General features: G+C 41.6%; 1 protein-coding gene across 1 annotated transcript in view; it reads right to left on the minus strand.

Moving 5' to 3' along the window:
• The window catches only part of wgn (wengen), a 44256-nt gene that overhangs the window by 15733 nt on the left and 15995 nt on the right, over positions 1-12528 (minus strand). The window lies entirely within an intron of this gene.

The following is a 12528-nucleotide window of genomic DNA, read 5'->3' on the forward strand; positions in this document are numbered from 1 at the left end:
TCAATTTCACTTCTTTTATCCGAAAAGAAATGATGGCGACATGCTTCCGGAAGGTGGTGAAGCGAAGGAAACAAGCTGATACATTTTTTTTCCTTCAAACGAAGGAAATTTTTTAAGTGCTTCTACAATCCGACAAACTAATTTATGAGTTGATTTCCACTTTTTCTCGAATCGCATTGAGCACGGTAGGATATTTTTGGATCGTTAGCTCACCCGAACGTAAGTAGGTACCTACGGCCGAGCTCAACACACAGATTACCAACCGGTAGAAGGTAATGGTTGTCGATTTTTTACCGATTTACTGATGCGCAATGTTTATCCGACGAGAGATGCCAGTCCGTTCAGGAAGCAATGGGTGTCTGCTTGTCTGTCGGTCTGTCTTGGCTGTGGATCCAGACGGAATCCATTTAGTTCGTTTATCTTTGAAGAACATACTGTTTTTCTTCGTTTGCAAATGCAATTCTCTCGCTACTCTCCGAGAAGTGGTCTGGCGGAAGAGTATTTTAAAACAAGCAATCTATGCAAGTCCGATGAAGTGGATTGTTAAACTTTGTCAAACATAGTAATTTTTTAAGGATAGACTCTGTGAACATCATTCGTGGGCTTTGTTCCAAATATTTGACCTGGTAGGTGGTATTTACCACAAAACTACAACCCGAGGGGCGGAAAATCGCTCTAATGTTCCTTGAACATCTACAAAGTTCGTCTATCCTTACTTCTTGAAATGATGCTTAATAATAGTTTTCCGTTTTCTTATTTATCTCATTGATTTATTTACTTAATTGACTTTTTCAAATTTCATGAAAAACCTTGAACCATTTCTAGAAATTTTCCTAAACATTCGTGGCAAAACCTCGGGCAAAACAAGGTTCCCAAAACTACCAGTATGGTACCAAATCAAACCCATAATTGTTGAAGAAGTATGTTGAACTTCAACAAACCTGAGGTGAGTTTCTATCATTCGGAAGTGAGTCTATCCTGGAGGGATCCATTATTTTCCCTATTGAACTCTAGCTTTTCTCAAGTGATTCAGTATTTTATAAGCTGAATACACGGATCCAATGATTCCAATTTTTCCGAAGTGTTTCAAAACTTTTCCAAAGTTCAGTACTGTTCAAAGTGATTCTCTACGTGCTAAGCTTTTTCAAAATGGTTCAGTACTCTTCATAGTGATTTTAAGCTTATCTCAAGTTATTCAGGACTTTCTGAACTTTTCCAACGTGATTTCAACCTTTATAATGTAATTCAGTACAGATAGATCTCGTTTTTGGAAACATATCTACAGTGCACTATCTATAACTCGATATTGAAGGAACCATCGAGTTATAAAATAACAATCCCATACAAATTCGCTATCGCAGAAGCCATGACATTAATTATCACTATGGTTCTATAGCTGACTACAGTTTGTTCATCTATGTTGCCAAAATCGAGACCTTTTTCAGTGTGTCACAATTGAGTGCTAATATGGCATAACGATAAGAACCTTCAGCATCTTCAACTAGATAAGAACCAATCCAGTATTTTACGATCACTTATGGCCGCCACAATCTGGCTGAGTTTCTGGTAGAGAACATAAGATTTGAAGTTTGGCTTGTGTCGTTTGACGTGTAAACGATCAAATTTGAGCGTTTGCCAGTCAAACGACACAACCCAAACGTCAAATCATATGTTCCCTACCAAAAACTCAGGCAGATTGTGGCGGCCATAAGCGCTCGTAAAATGCTGGATACTCTCTTAAGTCAATCCTGTTGAAAATGTGAGAAGGATTTCTCCGTTTCCAACAAAGCGCAAATCACGTCAACACATTCCAATCCATTCCCTAATAGACCTACATGTGGACGCGGCCGGCCCCGTTATTGCCTATTGTAAAGTATGAGATCACCAGTTTCTACCCAGTTTCTGTCGACAGAAGCAGGCCACTCTCGATGTGTGTCACGCGATTGTCAGTTTACTCGGCAGCAACCATTGGGTGGTTCTCCTCATTGTTCTTCATCGGCAGTTCTTTCGGTCGATGCGTCGTCGACTTTGGAAAGCAACCATTTCGTGATGAATGTGTGAGAGCTGAACACGTTTTGCGTCCATTACTGCAATGGAAGCGCTCTAACCCCCGTTGGCGAATCTGCCATGCAATGAAACTACTGGAAGTGGATCCCGTTCTGATGGAGGAGGCTTATTGGAAAGCGGAAGATAAAGTGTTTATTGTGTTGTACCTTTTGACTATAGTTTTAACACTCCGAGTACGGTGGGTAAAAAAAACTTTACGCCGACTACGAATCCTCCGAAAAACGTGTAACGGCAAGTTGGCAATGGCATAACTTAGCCATTTCTTAATTAAATGTGGTACCTTAAGAATTCCTAGGGTCTGTAGATGATTCTAATTGTAAAAAGATTGAAAATAGAGTCGTCTACTTTGTTAAAAAGCTAAAAGAGTTGTTACACTTTTTTTTAAAGGTGTTTTTATAGGGTTTTGCAAGTGGCGCAAGATATTGTAATTTATATTAATGGGCACAAATGTTCAGAATTAGCTAGAATACAGTCATGGTTCCTATATATGGATGCTGGAGACAACGGAAGAGTCCTCGAAAAATCCAGAACATCCGTAAAAGTGGTTAATCAATTAACCTGATCGTAGAGCTCCGCGTTTTTTTAACATTAGGAACTGTGAAATAAAAAAGTATTTGGGGTCGTGACATAAACATGGACCTGCATGGCCATGGGACCGTCCTCCGGAAGATCCGTAAAAGTGGACAATCCGCGAAACTGATCCTAGAGCTCCGCGTTTTTTGAACATTAGGAACTGTGATATAAGAATGAATTTGGGTCATGGACCCAGATGGCCATCGGACCGTCCAGCGGAAGATCCGGAACATCCGTAAAAGTGGTAAATCCACGATCCTGAGCCGAGAGCTCCGCGTTTTTTGTTTCTGAAAAACACTGAGAACTGAGATGATAGAATGAATTTGGGGTCGTGACATAAACATGGACCTTGATGGCCACGAGACCGTCCTCCGGACGATCAGGAACATCAGTGAAAAATTCACGATCCTGATCCTAGAGCTCCGCGTTTTTTTAAACATTAGGAACTGTGATATTAGAATGAATTTGGGATCGTGACAGATGGCCATCGGACCGTCCGTAAAAGTGGTCAATGTTTGGAACTGATCCTAGAGCTCCACGGTTTTTTCGAAGACACTTTGAACTGTCATATATAAATTAATTTGCGGTCGTGACATAAACATGTACCTTGAAGGTCATGGAACCGTCCTCCGCAAGATCTAGAACATCTTTAAAAATGGTCAATCCTCGAAACTGATTCTAGAGTTCTATCGGTTTTTTCAAAAGCATGTGGAACTGTGATATAAGAAAGAATTTGGAGTCATGACAAAAAAAAGGACCCGAACGGCCGTGTGGCCATCCCCTGGTAAGTCCAGAACATCCATAAAAGAGGTCAATCAATGAAACGGATCCTAGAGCTCCGCAGTTTTTTTTTTGTTCAAAAAACATTAGGAACTGTGATATAAGAATGAACTAGGGGTCGTGACATAAACATGTACGGACCGTCGTCCGGAAGATCAACATCATCCGTAAAATGGTCACTCCATAAAATTGAGAGGTGGAAACAGTACTATGACGAGCACCTCAACAGTGATGCAGCAGAAAACGAAGATGACACGGCAACAGACCTTGGAGTACGCGCAGAAAACGACAGGCTGCCGGCCCATGATCTTCAAAAAGTTGAGGAGGAGATCGGTCGACTGAAGAACAACAAAGCAACTGGTGTAGATCAACAACCAAGTGAGCTATTAAAATACGGTGGTGCACTGGTTAGAGCGCTGCACTGGGTAACTGCCAATACTTGGGGAGAAGATGTGACCGGAGAAGTGGATTAGAGGTGTCGTATGCCCAATCTACAAAAAGGGCGACAAGTTGGATTGCTGCAACTACCGCGCGATCACACTGCTGAGCGCCGCCTACAAGGTACTCTCCCAAATTCTATGCCGCCGCCTGTTACCATTTGCAAGAGAGTTCGTGGGGCAATACCAGGCGGGATTCATGGGTTTATATTCACGATTCGGCAGGTTCTGTACAACCGATCGAGATCAGCTATGGCAGATTATGCACGGGTACGGATTTCCGGATAAACTGACGCGATTGGTCAAGGCGACAATGGATCGAGTGATGTGCGTTGTTCGAGTATCAGGGACACTCTCGAGCCCTTTTGAATCTCGAAGGAGGTTACAGCAAGGTGATGGACTTTCGTGTCTGCTATTCAACATCGCGTTAAAAGGTGTGATCAGAAGAGCTGGGATAGACACGAGGGGCACGATCTTCAGGAAGTCCATCTAGCTTCTTGGCTTCACCGATGACATCGACATCATGGCACGGAACTTTGAGACGATGGCGGAAACGTACATCAGACTGAAGGCTGATGCAAGGCGGATTGGGCTTGCCTTCAACGCATCAAAGGCTACATACATGAAAGGGAGAGAGGTTCTAGGGAATACAATGTTAGCCTCCCACCCGAGCTCAGATTGACGGTGACGAAATCGAGATGGTCGATGAGTTCGTATATTTGGGCCCACTGGTGACCGCCGAAAATAATACCAGCAGAGAAATTCAAAGACGCATTATGGCAGGAAATCGTGCCTACTGTGGACTCCGAAGGACGCTCCGGTCGAATAAAATTCGCCGCCGCACGAAGTTGACTGTCTACAAGACGCTGATTAGACCGGTGGTCCTCTACGGCCACAAGACCTGGATTATACTCGCGGAGAACCAACGCACCCTTGGTGTTTTCGAACGGAAGGTGTTGCGTACCATCTACGGTGGAGTGCAGATGGATGACAGAACGTGGAGGAGGCGAATGAACCACGAATTGCACCAAAAATTGGGCGACTACGGTGGGCTGGACATATCGTAAGAATGCCGCACGACGACCCAGTGAAAATGGTTCTCGAAAGCGACCGAACAGAAACAAGAAGAAGAGGCGCGCAGCGGGCAAGGTGGATCGACCAAGTAGAAGGCGACCTGACCTGCGGACCCTTCGCAGACTACGAGGCTGGCGAAGTGTGGGCATGGATCGAGCAGACTGGAGACGACTTCTTCGGACAGCAGAGGGCAACAAGGCCTTAGCCTGGTTGCAATCAAGCAAGCCATAAAATTGATCCAAGAGTTCCACTTTTTTCCGAAAACACGTGGAACTGTGATATTAGAATGAATTTGGGGTCTTAACATAAACATGAACCCGAATGATCATGGGAACGTCCTCCGGAAGATCCGTAAAAGTGGTTCATCTATGATACTGATTCTAGAGCTCCGTAGTTTTGTGGAAAACACTTCGAACTGTGATATATGAAAGAATTTAGGGTCAAGACATCAACATGAACCTAAATGGCCATTGGACCGTCCTCCATAAGATCCGGATCATCCGTAAAAGTGAATGAAACTGTGAAAAAACCGTGTTTTTTTTTCGAAAACTCTAGGAACTAAGATTTAAGATAGAATTTAGGATCGTGACATAAACATGAATCCGGATGGCCATGGGACTGTTCTCTAAAAGATCCGGAATAACCGTAAATTTGTCAATCTGTGAAACTGATCCTAGAGCTCTGCAGTTCTTTTTTAAATACTGTTATATAAGAAACCACTAGACCACATTTACGGATTTTTCATATTTTCCGAAGGCCGGCCCTATGGTCATCCAGGTCCATGTTTTTGTCACGACCACAAATTCTGTCTTATATCACAGTTCCTAATGTTTAAAAAAACGGTACTCTAGGCTCAGTTTCGTGACCACTTTTACGGCCTCCAAATTTTTCTGAATTGATTCAATTATAACAAAGTGATTCAGTTCATGAGGTACTTTCCGAAGTTTTGTGAAGTGATGCAGCTCTTTCCGAAATGATTCAGTTCTTACGGAAGCGGTTACAAACTTCTGGAAAGAGTAAGTATTTTCCTTAGAGAAACAGAAATTTTCTTAAGTCATTTAATACTATCCGAAGAATTTCTGAGATTAACTTAAGTGATTCAGTACTTTCAGAAGTGTTTTCGATTTTTTCTGAAGTAATGCAGTGCTTTCTGAAGTGAATGTAATGCTGAGCTATTAAGGTGTTCGGATGAGACTGGCGAGCTGTATGTTGTTTGGAACGAGGGTGACACGCTTGGCATAAATAGATGGCTCACAGCGACTCACGAAGAGCTACTTAATCCGATCAGTAGCGGTGCGGCTTCTTGCTCCTTCTTCGGTGAATGTACGCTCATGTGGGCTGCAGCTCCCTGCTTGCGGGCAACCTTTCGTTGTGTACTGTAGAACAATATTCGACGCCACACGCCGAAAGCACTGTTGCTGCTGATGACGACCGACCAGACACTACCACACATGGTGATTGAATAAGCACCGTTTGGCGAGACCGGATGCAACTCAATTTTAAAATCTGTGTTAGAGAAAGCTCTTTTTTCGCAAGCAATCGGTGATAATTTTGATCACCATTGCAACAGTTGGACATTTGTGAAATTTTCAATAGTAACCTATTGAAATTTGATAAAGTGTTCATTTTAGCAGATTTGTAGAAAAATTTCCAATCGATTGGCTTGTTTAGAATTGAAATGCATTCGCTATTGACAAAGTTATAAGCGGTCAAAACCTGACCACTTTTCGTAACGCAATTGATTTTGTTTTTTTTTTAATTGCGCCGAAGAAATAAAATGAAATAATAGAATTTTCGATCATCTGGAGATATTTTGAATAATCCCTGATCTAGCTTGAATCTTAAAATAATGCTTACGAGACGTCATGGATTTTTTTGATCAGTCCAAGATCTTTAGAATAATTCTTGATTTACTTGAAGGCATCATATTCCCTAGGTCTTCTTCTGAATCCTTAAAAAAATATCCAGGGGGCTTTGAAATTCTCCGGAGTTCAGTGATTGTCTCTGAATTTTCATGAAATTCAAAAAATGTGGGAGCACTTTTAAGAAGTACCATTAACCGTGGGGAAACATTTAGAGCTTCGAAGAAGAGTTATGAATAACAGGAAAACTGAAAGACCGTCAAGAGAATATTTTGACAATTTCGTAAATTTCAGAAATCGTTGAAAACTTATTCGAAGATCTAGAGTAGTTTTTAGGAGAACTTCAGAATAGTTCTGAGGAGACATTCAGAGTAGTTTTAAGAAGAAATTCAGAGTATTTCTGTGGATAGTTTCAGAGTAAATCTGAAGAGAAGTTTAAAGTAATTCTGATGAGAACTTCGGAGAAGTTCTGAGGAGAAGTTCAAAGTAGTTCTGAGGAGAACTTCAGAGTATTTCTGTGGCGAATTTCAGAGTAAGTCTGAGGAGAACTTCAGAGTAGTTTTGTGGAGAACATTAGAGCAGTTCTGATTAGAAGTTCAAAGTAATTCTGAGGAGAATTTCAGAGTAGTTCTGAGGAGAAGTTCATAGTAGCTCTGAGGAGTATTTCAGAGTATTTCTGTGTGGCGTTTCAGAGTAAGTCTGAGGAGAACTTCAGAGTAGTACTATGAAAAGTTTCAGAGTAGTTATGATGAGAAATTCAGAGTAGTTCTGTGGAGAGTTTCAGGATAGTTCTCAGGAGAGCTTCAGAGTAGTTCTAAGGAGAACTTCAGAGTAGTTCCGAGGAAAACTTCAGCGTAATTCTGAGGAAAATTTCAGAGTAGTTCTGAGGAGAACTTCATAGTAGTTCTGAGGAGAAGTTCAATGTAGTTCTGAGGAGAATATCTGTATTTATGTGGAGGGTTTCAGAGTAAGTATGAGGAGAACTTCAGAATATTTCTGGGGAGAGTTTCAGAGTAAGTCTGAGGAGAACTTCACAGTAGTACTGTGGAGAGTTTCCGAGTAGTTCTGAGGAGAACTTCGGAGTAGTTCTGTGGAGAGTTTCCGAGTAGTTCTGAGGAGAACTTCAGAGTAGTTCTGAGGAAAAGTTCATAGTAATTTTGAGGAGAACTTCAGAGTAGTTCTGTGGCCGGTTTCAGAGTAAGTCTGAGAAGAACTTCAGAGAATTTCTGATGAGAACTTCAGAGCAGTTCTGAGGAGACCTTCAAAATAGTTCTAAGGAGATCTTCAGAGTAGTTCTGTGGACAGTTTCAGAGCATTTCTGAGGAGAACTTCAGAGTAGTTCTGAGGAAACTTTCAAAGTAATTTTGAGGAGAACTTCAGAGTAGTACTTTGGAGAGTTTCAAAGAAGTTCTCAGGAGTACTTCAGAGTAGTTCTGTGGAGAGTTACAGCGTAAGTCTGAGGAGAACTTCAGAGTTTTTCTGATGAGAACTTCAGAGTAAGTCCGAGGAGAACTTCAGAGTAGTGCTGAGGAAACGCTCAAAGTAATTTTGAGGAGAACTTCAGAGTATTTCTTTGGAGAGTTTCAAAGAAGTTCTGAGGAGTACTCCAGAGTAGTTCTGTGGAAAGTTTCAGCGTTAATCTGAGGAAAATTTCAGAGTATTCCTGTGGAGAGTTTCAGAGTAAGCTTGAGGAGAACTTCAGAGTAGTTCTGAGGAGACCTGCAGAATAGTTTTGAGAGGAATTGAGAGTAGTTCTGTGAAGAGTTTCAGAGTAAGACTGAAGAGAACTTCAAAGTAGTTCTGAGGAGACCTTCAGAGGAGTTCTGAGGAGAACTACAGAGTAGTTCTGTGAAGCGGTTCAGAGTAGTTCTGATGAGAACTTCAGAGTAGAGTTCTGTGGAGAGTTTCAGAGTAGTTCTGAAGAGAACTTCAGAGTAATTCTGAGGAAAATTTCAGAGTAATTCTAAGGAGAATTTCAGAGTATTTCTGTAGAGAATTTCAGAGTAAGTCTGAGGAGAAGTTCAAAGTAATTCTAATGAGAACTTTAGAGCAGTTTTGAAAAGCAGTTCAAAGTAGTTCTGAGGAGAACTCCAGAGTATTTATGTGGAGAGTTTCAGAATAGTTCTGAGGATAACTTCAGAGTAGTTCTGTGGAGAGCTTCAGAGTAGTTCTGATGAGAACTTCAGAGTTGTTCTGAAAAGAACATCAGAGTAGTTCTGAGGAGATGTTCAAAGTAATTCTGAGGAGAACTTCAGAGTATTTTTCTGTGTAGAGTTTCAGAGTAAGTCTGAGGAGAATTTCAGAGTAGTACTGTGCAAAGTTTCAGAGTAGTTCTGAGGAAAACTTCTGTGGAGACTTTCAAAGCAGTTCTGAGGAGAGTTTCAGAGTAGTTCTGAGGCGAACTTCAGAATAGTTCTGAAGAGACCTTCAGAGTAGTTCTGAGGAGAAATCAAAGTAATTCTAAGGAGAACTTTGGAGTAGTTCTGAGGAGAACTTCAGAGCAGTTCTAAGGAGAACTTCAGAGTAGTTTCGAGGAGAAGTTCAAAGCAGTTCTGAGGAAAATTTCAGGGTAACTCTGAGGAGAACTTCAGAATAGTTCTGAGGAGACCTTCAGAGTAGTTCTGTGAAGAGTTTCAGAATAGTTCTGAGGAGAACTTCAGAGTAGTTCTGAAGAGACCTTCAGAGTAGCTCTGAGGAGAAATCAAAGTAATTCTGAGGAGAACTTTGGAGTAGTTCTGAGGAGAACTTCAGAGCAGTTCTAAGGAGAACTTTAGAGTAGTTCTGAAGAGAAGTTCAAAGCAGTTCTGAGGAGACCTTCAAAGTAAGTCTGAGGTGAACTTCAGACTAGTTCTGAGGGGACCTTCAGAGTAGTTCTGAGGAGAACTTCAGAGTAGTACTGTGGAGAGTTTCAGAGTAGTTCTGTTGAGAGTTTTGGAGTAAGTCTGAGGAGAACTTCAGAGTAGTTCTGAGGAGAAGTTCAAAGTAATTCTGATGAGAACTTTGGAGTAGTTCTGAGAAGAACTTAAACGTAATTCTGAGGAAAATTTCAGAGTAGTTCTGAGAAGAATTTTAGAGTTTCTATGAAAAGTTTCAGAGTAAGTCTGAGAAGATATTCAGACTAGTTCTGAGGAGAACTTCAGAGTAGTTCTGAGGAGAACTTCAGAGTAGTTCTGAGGAGACCTTCAGAGTAGTTATGAAGAAATTTCCGAGAACTCCAGAGAAGTTCCATTGGCCTCAGGAAAATTTCGGGAAATTTATGAACCTACCCGGGAACCCCCGGAACATGTCTGACTAGTGTGGTTCTAAGAACTTTATATGGCCACCAATGTTCTTATTTTTGAATTCTCATGTAGTTTGATGTGTCAAGTTTCACTTCTCCGGCGGTATGCGGAACATATCCGGATCTGGCCAACGTGGTACTGAGTACTTAATATGGCCACCAATGATCATATTTTTTGAATTCTCATGTAAGTTGATGTGTCGCATGTAGGTTGGTTCAAAAAGAATCTAACAAGGGGGTAGGTCACTCAGCACATTGTGTCGAAATTAGATTCGGCACAACTTGGGCACATTAATCGGCACACCTTCGACACACTTTCGGCATGCCTTCGGCACAATCTTGTAGGCATTATGTTTTTGTAAATAAAATGGGAGCACTGCTGGATAACTGTCATTGAAGTTATTCACAATATTACGTGCTGTTTGAATCTATATTTAAGAACATCCTCTAATTGAATATACCAAAGGAACTCAGACCAGCAGTTCACTTATAGATCTAAATAAGAAACGTATGTTCTAAAGTGGGCTCAACAGAAAGAGCCAGTTATTCAGACCGCATTAGCACCCTTATTTCAAATAATGATGCAACTCACACAAAACAAACTACAGAAGTCTACAGAACTACATCATCCTCAATAGTCGGTTTCCAACAATGTACCCCAGGCCGTTGATAGACCGTTGTTTTTCACAGCATGGTAGGCTAGGTTTCTGGTAAAACCCTTTTATCAACCTATGAACATAAAACACCAACACCCGCCACTTCCCGCGTCATCCTCTATCCGATTTATCCTTGCGATTTCAAACCAAAACATTCAAGATGTCAGAAATACCGGGTTGCCGGGATGGATATTTTGCAAACAATCGCAGCCTGCTCTATGACCGGCACAATCGGTACACCTGCGGCACACTGACGAAAAAGATGACCCAAGATTGGTGTGCCGAGTGACCTTCCCCTTGGAATCTAACAACTGAATCTAAAAAAAGCACTTCACCGGGGATACACGGAACATGTCCGGATACGGCCAACGTGGTTCTGACTACATACTATGACCTTGGATGGTTGAAAGTTCTGGTTAATCTAAAATTGCAGAAAAAATGCAACTGAAAACATTGAGCACTTATCAGGTTGCCGCAACGCATTTTATCCAGAATATTGAAACAAAACGCGGTTTAGTACAATGCCGCTTTTGCCACAACGCACTAATTATGGATTGACAAACGGATTTCAGTGTATTGACAAATTTACGATTGCCGCTATGCCGCTATCATTGTGTTTAGCCCTTAACTTGACTCAGCTATGATGATTCAGGAATCACAACCAGGTTCTAAGAATAGCTGGTTTGTGAAAACTGTTGAATACCTTGAACATTGCCGAATAGCCGTCAAAATTTTCAGAGATTCGGCAAACAAAACAGCAGACTCCGCCTTTTTTATTATAGTCACTTTAACGCTCTTGGGTCATTCGTGACTTGTCTGTGGTGAGATTTGAACTCGTGACTTTGGCGTGAGAGGTATGGATTCTAACCACTACACCCAGACTCCGCCTTTCCATTGCCACAGTGGCCGAGGAATTCAATCTAGCGAAACAAAATTAATAACTCCAAACGAGTCATTTGATTGGTTTTGTGTTTCGGAATGAAAGGCGAAATGTTCTAAGCTATTCAAAATGTAACTTTTTAATAAGGCCCATATAAACTTCTAAGGGGCAGTGCTGGGTGATACGAAGACGGACCTCAAAATCGAACCAATTATTTTACGATATGATGAAACGAATTCAAGTATTGCAGCTTGGTTCATTTTGCATCTCCAAAACCTCAAAACCTGACCACTTTTTATAACGCGGTCATTTTGGTTTTTTTTAAATTGCACCCCTAATATGTTGCCGGAAGACGTAATCCTACGTCAAAACAAATCACACAGGGCCAGTGCAGTTTGAGTTCACATCTAAACGAGTCCAAAATTTTGGGAGAATGATCAGGACCTGATTTGGAATCGATTGAGCTTGTTGGAGCAAAATCGATATTTTGAACCACCCTAATGGTTATGGTCACAACGTCCAAAACCGATATACACACGACTATCGCAACTCCCAATTCCATTCAATCGCAATTGATGAATACGCCTTGCACTTCCGTCGTCGTCGGCGGCGGCGCGGTCAAACGGCTGATCAATTAAACACGATAAAAGCCAATCGCTCGAGTCCGGCTGAGCCCCCCGTTTATACTCAATCCACCAGAAGCAACGAACTTCCTTTCCCCGATTCACTTCCATCTGTTAATCGTCTTTGCCACTGCGGCTGCTTAGTTAATTATCGATGACTTTTGCGCAGCAAAAATAGTTTACCATCGTCGCCTGCTGTGACGGAACGCAAATGTACCGTTTCCTCTCGTTCCGTCGCGCTTTCACCGTCAAAACATGCAAAGTGTTTGCAAGCTGACATTTGTGGATCATTTTTG

This window comes from Ochlerotatus camptorhynchus, unplaced genomic scaffold, assembly GCF_037179485.1.
Source record: "Ochlerotatus camptorhynchus isolate MF236.1 unplaced genomic scaffold, CSIRO-AGI_Acam_v1.1 ptg000268l, whole genome shotgun sequence".
In the NCBI taxonomy this organism is placed as follows: Eukaryota; Metazoa; Arthropoda; class Insecta; order Diptera; family Culicidae; genus Ochlerotatus; species Ochlerotatus camptorhynchus.